This window comes from Macrobrachium rosenbergii, chromosome 4 (assembly GCF_040412425.1).
Source record: "Macrobrachium rosenbergii isolate ZJJX-2024 chromosome 4, ASM4041242v1, whole genome shotgun sequence".
Taxonomy (NCBI): domain Eukaryota; kingdom Metazoa; phylum Arthropoda; class Malacostraca; order Decapoda; family Palaemonidae; genus Macrobrachium; species Macrobrachium rosenbergii.
The window spans coordinates 53,710,704-53,725,366 of NC_089744.1; positions in this window are offsets into that span (position 1 = coordinate 53,710,704).

Below are 14,663 nucleotides of genomic sequence, written 5' to 3' on the forward strand. Positions count from 1 at the left end.
TGGTAATCTTGATTTCTAGCATTTCCACTGAGTTTTCTCAGGAATGTATTAGCCAAAAAGACAAAAAGTAATGTAACAAAAAAAAAAAACAACATCAATAAAATACATGGCCACATGCGCGAATTGATCAACCATCAAAATATTTGCAAAACCTTTCTGACTAAATATTAGAACACTAGTATACCTGTCCTTAAAATACCGGTATTTACAAAATAAACACATCACTTTTATGAAAGCGCAAATTCATACATAAAAAGAAACAAAATCCAATGAAAACATATTTCTCGATTAAATCTTCTAACTCTAAACTTCTCAGAAACATTTAGCACAGTACATTTTTCGAATTGGTGACATAGTAGCATAATGCAAGAAGTTCTTGATGAATGCCCTAAATTACGACATTCAAAATATTTTTCCCGATATCTGCCGATTTAAAATACCCCAGCCCCTCAGCTTCTTCCTACCATTCGACCACGCGGCCAAAAAGTAAGCAAATTAAAAAACTGAAGATTTGTAGCCTGGAACTTTATCGATATTCTACAGGAGCCTAGGCCGTATTCGAGGTCTCTCTCTCTCTCTCTCTCTCTCTCTCTCTCTCTCTCTCTCTCTCTCTCTCTCTCTCTCTCTCTCTCTCTCTATATATATATATATATATATATATATATATATATATATATATATATATATATATATATATATTCTTGACAAATATATACATAGACGACCACTGGCTTTCACCTGGTGATCGAATTCACATAAGATGGCCAACCACTGCAAATAGAGTGCAATGGCATCCAACCCAGCATATCACTCTCTCTCAGTAACCCTTCCTTTTATCCATCCTCTCTGCTGCCGAGATCTCTGTGCTTTTTAGGCTTATGGGAACGATGCGTGCAGCCACCGCCATCTTGTGAAAGTTGCCCTGGGGCGACCCCGGGCCAGGTCAGAGAAACATGGGCCAGGAGATATGCTATTCTGCTGTTAGAAGTTGTCTCAAGCAGACGTAAATTCCCGTTCTGCTTCACAGAGGCTGCCATTTGCCTCGTGCCACATGGACATCAATTCTGGGACCCGAACTCATAAAGGAGTGATCACTTCGGATACCCAAGCTAAGTCTAAACTGTACAAGGGAATTTGGCAGCCCATTTTCCTTCGACTATAATCTGTTTTTTTTACTTTTATCAAGAAATCTTCCTCAGCTCCCCCCTGGTCTCCCAGTGGATCGCTCTCTCCCTTCGTCACCGTATGTCCCACCTTGGCTCCCATACAACTCTTCTACACTAAATGCACCCACGAGGGGTTAAAGGAATCTTTAAGCATTCGGACGTGATACTGCAGTGAGTTAGGGTAGCTCGATGGTAAAGAGTTAGGGCCTTAATTCATGCTAGTCCTATAGTTGATTCGGCACCTCTCTCTTTCAGAGGGATGCCTTTATCCTGCCTGATGTGGGAGAAAGCTCAGCCTGCACTTTCGTTCGTCGCCTGGAAACTCCAAGTGCGACAGAACAAAGGAATTTCACCTTGTACAGCACCGTCAAATAATTATATATATATATATTCTTCTTTATTGTTTACCCATGTGTGCCCATGGTTATAATTAATCTGTGAGCTATTGCTATTATTTGTTAAGTAAACGTCGTTAACTGTTATCTGAGTGTAATTACGCCTTGCTGTAGACTGATGTACAGTAATAATTCATGTTTGCACTCCCATCTTTTCCATTTCCCTCATGTTTTGTATTACTGGCAGCCAGTTTATAACATTCCGTTGTGCAGCCACGGCTAAAAAAAAAAAAATATATATATATATATATATATATATATATATATATATCATATAAATGCTGTAATTAACAATAAATATATATATATATATACACTATACACAACACATAAATGATTATTTCACTAGTTAAAAAAGAAAAACTAAATCACAATTACAGTAAACATTAAATAAAAAATCTTTATTTACCATATCATTCGAGTTTTCGTGTGAACACGCGACTAGATTCTTGGTTACCAGTTATAACTGACATAAAATTTAAGAAAACCCATATTGCAGTTCACAGAAAAAGGGTTGTGAATATAAAATAAGGTTTACAGTGTAAGACTGATGAATAGGAAAAAATGGGGATCCTTTTTGGAAAATGAGAATTCCCTGAACGGACAGCAAATCATTCATAAAGGTTCGACAGGGCTTTAGTAGGCTGTTCTATGCTTGAATGACGTAGATTATCATTAAAAATGCAAAAGATTGACAAAGTCTGTACAATACCGTACACCGTATAAAATACTATACAAAATTCAAAATCATTATGGAAAAAAGAAATTTAGCAAGGCAATCTAATGTAAAATCTAAAACACGGTTTTTGGTTAAGCTGCCTAAATTCCAAATAATACATATTTCTGCTTAGGCTAACGCCCTCATCTTCCAAATAGAAGCATTTCGATAAGCGAGGAATAGATTCAGAATCTATTTCCAATATATGAAATGGCGTCTTGTTCGAACAGCTCATGCTAATTACATTCATGTAATTACAAGGCGTTTACAGATGTGGTTTATATACTAATTATTTCTTTATCTATTTATTTCTTATTTTTGTAGATGATACAAAATATCGTGCAAAAAAACGCTGAAACACTAAAAAGCTAATAAATTATTTCAACAGAAGGATATGATTTTCTCAAGTACAACCACCATAAAAATGCAAAGACCCATGGTGCACTAAACATATCATTTAAGTACTTCTGTAATTGCATCGTGCTTATTACATGCCAAATAAGCAAGTTGCTCTGCATGTTCCTGTTCAACAGTTTGTGACAGTTAAAAGTGGAGTTCATTAATCGTTGACTATCCATGTTACACACAGTAAAAAGCAAATACATGAATACTCGTTGCTTCTTATAATGTCAGATGAGGTATGAATTTGCAACGAGTTGCATATTATCTAAAATAAGCTCATAAGTAGGATTAATAATTTTATCTCTTTCTACTTTTCTCGAACCCCAAGGTCATTTACGTAACCTGCAATCCAATGCTGTAAATAGCTAAAAAAACAAAAAAAACTTTATTAATCACATAACATTAAAGGAAAGGACGGTGCCAGTGATACAAAGGGAAGTTACAGAAAGTTTTGAAACCGGTTTTTGCTGCAATATTATAATGTTATCCCGTGTAATTAGCATTTAATTATAATCAGTGTCATAGAAGGTATGAAACATCTGGGATAAAATTTCCCTTTGTGTTCATATGGGTTGGGAAATATACCCAAATTATTTCATTTCGTCTCTTTACCGATCTCAAGGTCCAAGACCAATGTCCATTTTCGTCATATACAGTTTGTCACATTATGTGTCATGATATTCATAAAAATAATATATTGCATATATTGCAAAGGTCAAAAATACTAAGGAGCTGGGGAATTGTGATATAGTTATAACCTCCGAAGTAAAGCTGCGTTGTCATGCTACAAATATAAATATTAAAATAAAATTAGTGTTAACTTAATACCACTTTCCATTCTTTAAAGATTTATTGTAATATAATTACAGCAATATATCTAAATATCATGAGTACAAACTATACCTACTTCAAAATTCCATTCTGAAGAGAGGATGAAATCTTCAAGTTCATTAAGTACCATACTGAATTATCGATACCATTTCTTTAGTTTTTCAAAATATACGAGTATTCTTATGCTGTATAGTTTCATTTTATCCGAAATTTCCGTATGCGCTACGAAATTTCATCCTTACAAGAGGATGAAATTTTACTTTGTAGGTTTTCCTTCAATGTTTTCCCTATTCAGAAACAAAAGTTCATCACGTATAATATTCTTTTATTAGCGTAACATTCCCGGTCTGTTCTCGTTTATTCTTTTATGACTTTATTACTTTCACTCACACAACTATTCAGAATTTTGATTTTTTAGCCAATTCCAGTCAACAAGGCAGACATTTTTAATTTACCATGTCCCCTCATAAATTCTCACCAACTCAATTATGCATCTTCCATTAAAGTTAAAAAGGATTTTACGAAACAGTAACCTTCTCTTAATAACAGATGCCTTAGTTTTCACGGAAGTGGCATACATCTGCCCACAAAAACCTCATAGTTAAGCCCCTTCTGATTATACCCACAACCTCAATTTTCAGCTCATTCTGGTTAAAGCTAACTCTTCCAATTAAACTCCCTCCTGACCATACACAAACCTTCATATTTAAGCCCCTCATGATTATAGCCAAAACCTCAAATTACGACCTTCTGATCAAAGACAAAACTCCACATTTAACCTGCTCTTGACTCTACCATAGTCAAAACCTCATCATAGTCAAAACCTCAAATTTGCCTACATAACAAAAACCTGAAGTTTAAGTTCCTCCTGTTCACGGTCAAAATCTCAAATTTAACTGTATAATCAAAACCTAAAATTTATGTTTCTCCTTTTCACAGTCAAAACGTCAAATTTAACTATATGACCAAAACCAAAAATTTAACTTAGTGATCATACTGAACCCTCGAATTTCACTCCCTCCTGATTATCACCAAAACTTCAACCCTCCTAATGAAAACAAAAACCTCAAATTTATGGGCCTCCAGATCACTGCAAAACCTCAAACATATCTCCCTTCTGATCACAGAAAAGGCTTAAATTGACTTCCTCCTAATCACTGCCTAAACATTATATTCTTCTTCATCCTTCCTGGGTAAAGTCAAAGCCTCAAATTTATTTCCCTCCTGATCACAGACAAACTCGTAAATTTAATTTGGTCCCAACCACACCCGCAACCTCAAATTTTTAGTCTCTTCTAATATCTAAAAGTTATCTCCTTCCTAAATTTGGCAAAATCTCATATTTAACTCACAGCCAAACTGAACTCCTTCCTGATCACAACCAAATTCCAGAATTTTAACTCCCTCCTGATTACTGAAAAAACCTAAAATTTAACTACTGCTTGATATAGACCAGCTACTCAATTTCTAACTCACTCGCGATCACAGACAAATTTCAAATCTTAAATCCATCTTCATCACAAATAAAACATCAGTCTATCTCCCTCCTCATCATAACATAAACCTTATTCATAATCACTCTTGAACATAGACAAAACCTCAAAAGAATTCACTCCTGATCGTAGCCAAACGTCATTTCTATCTCCCTCCTGATCATAACCAAACTCAAATTTAACTCGTTCTTCATCACGGTCAAACCGTGAAATTCAAATCCCTCCAGATAAAAAGAACCCGCACATTTAACACGCTCCTTGTGATAGACAGCACTCATATTTATTTATTTCCTGATCGTAGCAAAAACCTTAAATTAAAATAACTACCGATAAAAACCCGATTCTCATAATTATTTAACTCCTGATCATAGCTAAAACCTCAAAAACAATTCCCTTCTGCTCATAGACAAAACTTTAATTTTAATTTCCCCTTATCACATCCAAACCCTTACATATATCTCCATTCTGATGATAACTAAACCTCAAATTTGATTCCCTCTTGATCATAGCCAACAGCTCAAATTCAACTTCCTCCTGATTACAACCCAAGCTTCAAATTCATGTCCCTCCTGATCATAACGATAACCTCAAATTTAACTTCGTCCTCATGTCAGCCAAAACATCAAAGTTATCTGCCTCCTGATCATAGATAAAATCTTAAATGTAAGCCCCTTTTGATCACTGCCAAAACCTTATATACATAACCATCCTGATTATGGCCAAGTGTCACTCCCTTCTGATTACAACCAAAACCTTAAACTTAACTCTTCTTGCTCATAGCCAAAACTTAAATTTTAGCTCATCTTGATTACCGCCAAAACCTAAAATTTGACTGTTTTAATCGTAGCCAATCTTCAAATTTAACTCCCTCCAGATCACAGCAAAACACTTAAATTTGACTGCCTCCATGATCATATCCAAAACCTGGAATTTATCACAGCCAAAACCTAAAATTTCATCCCTACATGATCAATGCCAAATTCAATTCTTTCCTCAAATCCTCAAAGTTAAGTCCCTCCTGATAATATAGCGATACCTCAAAATTAAGTCTCTCTTACACACAGCCAAGTAAAAAAAAAAAAACAATTATCATATGTAATATAATCCCTGTTGGGCATAACTGCAAAATATTAAGTTTTCAATCCAGTCATCAGAACTCGGCTAGCCTTGCCACAGTCGTCTACCTCGAGGAAGAACACCGGTATTTTATTTTAATTTAGAACTCATTATAGTCATATAAATCTACCATCTATTTTAACATCCTAAGGAACCAGCCAAGTCTAAGGCTACCTAGCTATAGGCCCTAACAACGAAACAGAAATAAATGCCTTATAAAGACCTGCGTTACAGAGAAAAGAACTCTGCGAAATTAAAATGACTATTAAAGTTTGAATCTAAATTAGTTTCATAATGGTGACCAAGTATATGGATTACGATAACATATTCAGATGTAAACATTCACATGAATTGGGTACTGAAAAAAAATAAGTCTTTAATTTCACACGCACTTATTTCCTCAGTCCCTTTCCCTTCATAGTATAAACAGTCAAGCATACGATTATGCGCAGTCTTAAGCCACCACATGACCGCTTACACACAATTAATTTCGCAAAATCATTTATATTCCCGTTCCACCAGTCTCCTCCATTATTGGCGTTATATTATGTCAAACGTAGACTTCCCCCTGGCCAGGCACCGCGTGATGGAACACCATTCTCTCTCTCTCTCTCTCTCTCTCAAAACACTACCGTTGATAACAAGAGCCAACAGAAAATGACGATTACTCATCGCAAATGAAAATGATAAATGTGTTTGTCAGCTTCTTCCCGAAAATCGATGGAGAAATTTGATAAATTTCTACCTGGCAAAAATACAGGATGAACATAGCGCACGAGCAATATATATGCATATGTATAGTATATATTATGTATGTATGTATGTATGTATGTGTATATATATACAGTATATCATGACAGGGTGACAAGGAGACAATCGGTCATCTATAGGTGATTTATTTGCCGACGAGTTTCGTAACACATTGTTACATCATCAAGGCTAAAAGAGAAAATATACAAATTAAAATATATGGAATAAAACTAACGGCTTCAAGAGTCTCAACATGCTATATAAATATACATTAAAACAAGACAATTCAGAAAAAGCACCTGCTAGACTAAAAGTTGAGGATGAATGACTGAAAGGGAAAAGGAAAGCGGCAAAGAAAACTGGCTCAAGCCAGATACAACTAAACAGAGGTGGTGTGTGAGTTCAACTTAGGAACTAGCTGCTTAATAAATAACGATTCTAAACTGAGCAGTTCCTGTCGATGACTTGTTTGGCCTAAAACAGAGATGTCAGAATAATTAATACTAGTATTACATATATTTGAATGGTTTCTAATATTAGAAAATTCTGGATAGGACAATCTGCAAGCAGTACGATGACTAACTCCTTTATGTGAATCTGCTCTGACCCTCAGCAATCGTTTAGTCGATCCCACATAAGTCCCCAAATTATATCTGGGGCAAGCATATTTATATACACCGACGATGGCATTATTAGGCAGATTCTATCCTTAAATTTAAAAAGAGACCCTATTGTAAGTGGATTTTTTGGTATTAGAATGACTTGTAACATATATTAGAATGACTTGTAACATATTAAAATGTTTTTCTAGTGAAGACTTCAGATTACTTCTAAATTTAAAGTAATCTGAAGTCTTCAATAGAAAAACATTTTAACATGTCTTGTAACATGTTAAAATGTTTTTCTATTGAAGACTTCAGATTACTTCTAAATTTATCTTCTAGGATGTATGGGATGGTTGCAGAGTTTCTTCCGTGGTACTGTACTTATAACAGCCGAGTCAGATAGTTTCTTATTTAAGAAATTCTTACAGTGTTTGAAGAAAACATTAAAAAGCTATTGGACTCGGCTGTTATAAGTACAGTACCAGGGAAGAAACTTTATGCAACTATCCCATACATCCTAGACGATAAATTTACAAGTAACCTGAAGTCTTCAATAGAAAAACATTTTAACATGTTAAAAGTCATTCTAATCAACTAACAATAGGGTCTCTTTTTAAATTTAAGGACAGAATCTGCTCAATAATGCAATCGTCAGTCGTATATAAATATACTTGCCCCAGATGTAATTTGGGGACTTACGTGGGATCGACTAAATGATTGCTGAGAGTCAGAGCAGATTCACATAAAGGTGTTAGCTATCGTACTGCTTGCAGACTGTCCAATCCAGAAATTTTCTAATATTAGAAACCATTCAAATACATGTAATACTAGTATTAATTATTCTGACATCTCTGTTTTGGGCCAAACAAGTCATCCACACGAACTGCTCATTTTAGAAACTTCTTTATTAAGCAGCTAGTTCCTAAGTTGAACTCACACACCACCTCTGTACAGTTGTATCTGGATTGAGCCAGTTTTCCTTGCCGCTTTCCTCTTCCCTTTTAGTCATTCAGTCCTCAACTTTTAGTCTAGCAGGTGCTTTTTCTGAATTGTCTTGTTTTAATGTATATTTTTATATAGCATGTTGAGACTCTTCAAGCTGTTAGTTTTATTCCATGTATTTTAATTTGTATATTTTCTCTTTTAGTCTTTGATGATGTAACAATATGTTACGAAACGCGTCGGCAAATAAATCACCTATAGATGACCGATTGTCTCCTCGTCACCCAGTCCTGATATATGCTGTGGCCTGCTTGCGCCAACAGCTTCTGTTCTATTTATCTATCTATCTATCTATCTATCTATCTATCTATCTATCTATCTATCTATATCTATACATAGTCGTTTCATCCCGACAGGGATGGCTCCGAGAAAAGGAAATACAATGATCACTGATACATCTACACTTACGCATATTGAAAGCATTGCTGACCAACCGTTTGTCGCAATTCCAGAATAAGTTTTACAGTACTCAAGGTTAACATCATAATATTTGCAAGAGCTTCCTGTACCTAATCATAATCTTGAATTTGGGATGTAAACTGCTGAATCGTGGGTTAATCACCCTATGCAGAAAACTTTCACAATACTAGATGCTTAATACACTTAAGCAAAAGGCTCACAACAGCTCGTCGAACAACCTTATACAATGTGTATTGTCACTTTATTTTGTACTCAAGTTCTTGATCCCTAAGTGCTGAGGCCTCTCACTTCAAATAACTCCTTCACGCTATCTGTCGATCTCTTCTAGATCTTCCTTTCCTCCATCCTAACATTTTTATATGAGTTGAACCATTCCAAAACACTGATCCACTCTTTCTCTTACTCTACGCTTTCACAACTCCTGCGATGTATCTTGATACTTCTCAACCTTTCAGTTCGTTTCATACTGCATATCCTACGTAAACAAGTCATATCTACAGGTTCCAGACTTCTTTCTTTCAACATCTACAAATCACTTCGACTAACCATGAGCTACCAAATCCACTGACAATCTGGATATTTCAAGAAACGTTTCCCTCAAACCCGTGGGACCGATCTCCGGTCTCTCGTTGGTATTTCGGGAATATCGAAGAAGAAAGCTATAGTTTTGATTCACCTTTGATTTTCGGATTTGTCACACCTTCTTAAGTCCAGTATTCTCACAGACTTGAAGAAAAGACCGATACCATAAAGGGGGCGTAGTTTTTTTTTATTTTCCTACGGTTACCTCTGTAATCCCCTATGTAAATAAAAAAATACCGTGAAGCCAGGAGTGACTATCATATATATATATGTATATATATATATATATATATATATATATATATATATATATATATATATATATATATATAAACAGACAAAATAGGTAAATGAGAGAGAGAGAGAGAGAGAGAGAGAGAGAGAGAGAGAGAGAGAGAGAGAGAGAGAACTTCTCGGCTGCCAGCTACAGGATACCAGCCGAACTCAGGTACGGCCACAGGCCCTTTGTCATGGTTCGACCAGGTCCTTTAACATATGTACATACACACATATATATCAGCTGGCAGCCGAGAAGTTCCTTTTCTCTCTCTCTCTCTCTCTCTCTCTCTCTCTCTCTCTCTCTCTCTCTCTCTCATTTACCTATTTTGTCTAAGGTGTGTAAATCAAATCCTGAAATTACAAAACAAGTTTAACAACGAATCATGTAAAATGAAATTATGGAAGATTGATATTAAACACATTAAGCATTACCCCGAAGCAAGGTAAATAACTGCATGTCTCATATGATACGTAGGGATTATTTCCTGTCCCCCACCAAGTCTCTAAACTAACTTCCATTTCAGTGAAGTCTGTTACACAAATTTCAAAGTCATTTCTGTCACTGGTTCCATTTTAAACGACCACTTCCCACATCAGCCATTTTAAATGCTCGCTTATACTGCAAAGAAAGGAACCATCTCTATTAACATCTAGTTTATGAAAACACCAAAAAACATGAGATAAATGGTAAATAATGAAAAAAAGAACAATCACTAAATAATCAGTCTCGTAGAAGTTAGTAATTTTTCTAAGTCTCTACTTAGCCTTAAGCGAATGTGAATTTCGATTCCCAGCGTGCCCAACATATCCGTTTTGATTGGGTCATCACACAAGACTCAGCAATCTATCACGAGCCTATTTGCACCTCGCGTTTTTGTAAAGCACGTTTGAACTTACATTTTTGTTTCAAACCCCAGAATCCGATTTTAACTAGATAAATAATTTTCCATGGAAAATGATGGAAATTTCCATCACTGACACGTGACGCTGTGTCCAAGCGTCCTCAGAACAATGTTCAATTGCTGTATTTGCTTATGTTCTCATGTGGACGGAATCTCCATGGTTGCTAACCACCTTCGGAAAGACTGACACAGCTGAATCTGTCACTGTATGCTAGGCGCTGAATAAACACATCTGCAAAATCGCTGAATACGGCAAGCGTTCGTATGTTACAAATATCTCCATACATATTTAACACACACACACACACACACACACACACACACACACACACATATATATATATATATATATATATATATATATATATATATATATATATAAATAATCAAATTTGACTGCCACTGTTACCCTAGAAGTTCCAATATCCTGGGATTCTAATGCACCGCTTTCCAAGGCATTAGAGCGCCGATTAAAGGTTTATAAACCCCGTGGAAGAGGAACTATCCCTAAATCAAGAGAGGCCACTTAACCAGTTACAGGAGAGTTCATACCATTTTATTGGGATATACAAGTGAAACGAAGTCATTTATCGACAAAGTTCTGAAGAACAGAAGTCATTTATAACAATGGGAAGCTCTTTTCAACGAATGCATATGTTGAGCCTTTCTCCTGAAACCAGCCAGCATGAGCTCTAGTAAACTCTAAGACTTGCCAGATAAACTCTATTTCCACTTAGTACAAAGAACTGACCATGTTACCTGCACACTTTCGAACCTGCTTGTGTTTACACCTCCTCTTGCGCAAGGCTTACTTTCCTTTATGTAAAATTGTTCTTAACTAGGCTTAATTCTCGATAAAATTTCATCAGGCAAGCCAAATATCCTTGAATATAGAAAAGAAAAGGAAAATAAATTATCGAAAAGACAAAGCTCATAGACCCCAATCCATTCGGTAGACTTCATTTAGTCTTCTAAGCAATCCTTTCTTTATTTTTCTTTTTCTTTTTTTTCTATTTTATATTTCCTCTTTTCTGTATTTTATTACCTTCTTTTTTATTTTCAATGCCAATACTCCTAAGACTCGAAGGAAATGAATCGTTGCGTGAAGGGAACAAAGAATACTTTCATTTATTTAGAAAAAAATAAAATAAAATCACTCGAAGACAATGGCATTCCATTCGTTCTTAGAAATCATTTCTCGAGCCGAGATAAAGTCTGAAAAATGCCCTATCAATTTCTCCATCAACAAACATCTACAACAATTTCTGAATAACCCAAAATATGGAAAATGTCATGAATTTGCAAGGCAATTACAGGACTTTTTAATAATATGTGCTTCTCTTGAAAAGAAAAGATTTGGCTTCAATACAAAGTCCAACGAAAAAAGTGTATAAGATCTTAAGACTCCAAAAGCAGTACCTTCCTTTTGTGTCTACGGAAGCGTAAACTCTCTCTCTCGTGTGCGCACACACAAGCACACATACACACACACAGACTTTGTTTCTTTGGCAGCTTCTAATATTTTTATCTGGCAGCCAGTTATTCAACATCAAACTCTTCCGCTCATTTTAACCAAGTTCTCTCTCTCTCTCTCTCTCTCTCTCTCTCTCTCTCTCTCTCTCTCTCCTTTTCCCGTCATTACTTTCCTTTCAGTTGTTAGCTTCACTCCACGAAGTCAACATTCTTCTTCTTTCGCCATCGTCTAATCAGAAACAATAAATTTCGCTGCCAGAACTACAAACACATTTTTCCGGACGGGGAGACACAAGATGATGTAATTAGAAAAAAATATTGTAGGAAAAGGCTCCGCTGTCATATTAGGTCGTCTGATTAAATCCTGCGTCACGTGATCCCGGGTTTCACATTCTTTAGTTGCTAATTACAGGAACAAAGGTAACAGGAGTACTGAATTGACCAAGCTTGCTAAGTTTATAGTAATCTTATTACGTACTACTTCATGGTAATGAATTTTCTTACATATAAGCTTTATTCACATCGGGGATTATGAAAAAAGTCAATACATAATTACAGAGGACTTTAGTAAGATTTTCATGCTAATTCAGGTTTAATTTTAAAATGAGGTGTAAATTGAAATCAGTTATTTGGGCATATCAAGCGCCTAATTATGAACATGTATAATGAAATGGCATACACTGACGTTATGTTTCTGGAAAATAAGACGTAAGCAGCATCGATATACAGTATTTACGCTCTGTTCAATTTAAATCATTACAGAAAGGTCAAGACTGTATTCGTATCACCCAAAAATGTTTTGAATAGCCTATTACATACAACAAAATGTAATTATATTTTGTTGTAAAAATTTCATAATGCGAATATATTCCAGTCTTATATTGAGATAGCGAGTGTGTGTAGTAAAATTCGCGCAATAAAAATATATCACAACTTTTAAGAAGAGAAGAATGTGTGAAATAACGTTCACGTAATGAGAAAACTAGCATTTTTTTTTCTTTAAATATTAAACTAATATACATTAAAATAAAAAAATAAACGGGAAAAACTGGACACGAAAGCTAAAAGCAACTGACAGTAAAGACGAACTGATGAGAAGCAAAAGCCTAATTCCGGGGAAAAACTTTATTTTCAAACCCGCGATACATTTGACTAGTTAACAGTAACTTAATAACGAAATGAACTGACAAGATGTCTAAGCGGATAATGAGATCTTATTCAGTAGTATCTCACAAGAACGCATTTCCGGTGCGCATGCGGATACATAACCAAGCACGGAAGTCTATTCAGAACGACTACAAATTGAATTAGACCCGCTCGCCTCTTACAGTGACGGAAACGAATTTAGCATAAACTACGCGACTTCCAATTGAACTACATTTAATTACCACGTAAAATAAACGTGATTCCGGAAGAATAAAAGGATGGGAAAAGAAATGAAGATAGGTTGAAGGTTAGAAAATACGATTATTTAAAATACTATTTTTTGAATGATATATATATATATATATATATATATATATATATATATATATATATATATATATGTGTGTGTGTGTGTGTGTGTGTGTGTGTGTGTGTGTGTGTGTGTGTGAAAATGAAAGAACATGGGTTTGAGTTTTCCGTAAGCTCTCACTTCGGTGAATATACAGTGACAGGAACTAACAAAATGGGAACGGACTTTAAAAGAATCAGCACCACTATAAGCAAATTTCCGAAAAAGACCAAAGCTGACGCGCATTCTATATCCAGCCACCTATGAAATAACTTTACTTTAAGGAACAGCTTTGTATTTCTGTGGCCTACTTGGTAATTTTTTCCAACAATGATTTGATTTGATGAAAAATTGACGTTCTTATTTCATCTGTCGAATGCTCCTCCTCACCTTTCGGCTATTATTGACTTTTAATATCATTAAGTCAACACTGGTTATCGAATGATGGTGGAACAACAAACACTCCTGGCCCACGTGCTACAAATTTTTAAACGAAAAGCAATAAACTCAATCACTATAGAAAAACTGAGAAAATCGATGTATGATGCATGTATGTATGTATGTATGTATGTATATATATATATATATATATACTGGTGTATATTTTCTCTCTTTTGATTCTGAAATTAAACTAAACAATTAACTAAATTCTTTCGTGTGCGCTTTCGATTTTAAAGCATTTTCACAAGATCCAACCATACTTACGAGCAACAGCCACCAAAATATTAATTTCAACTTTGTATATGACAAGAAATTGCTCTGGTATCTTCACCAGTATATGGATAACTATAGAAATAAACGGATATAAGGCGAAAATCTACAGAAAAATAATGAGACTGTTAAGACTGATTTAAAAAAAAACTATAATTTCTTAAATATGGTTGAAATTAGGTAAAAAAAACTGCCAACTGCTATCGAAACCCCGGATAGAGAGAGAGAGAGAGAAAGATATACTTGGTAACTTGCCAATCAACATTGAATGGTTGTTTCACATGACAATCATTAACGCCTTTCCCTTGCAATTCGCAGTAATA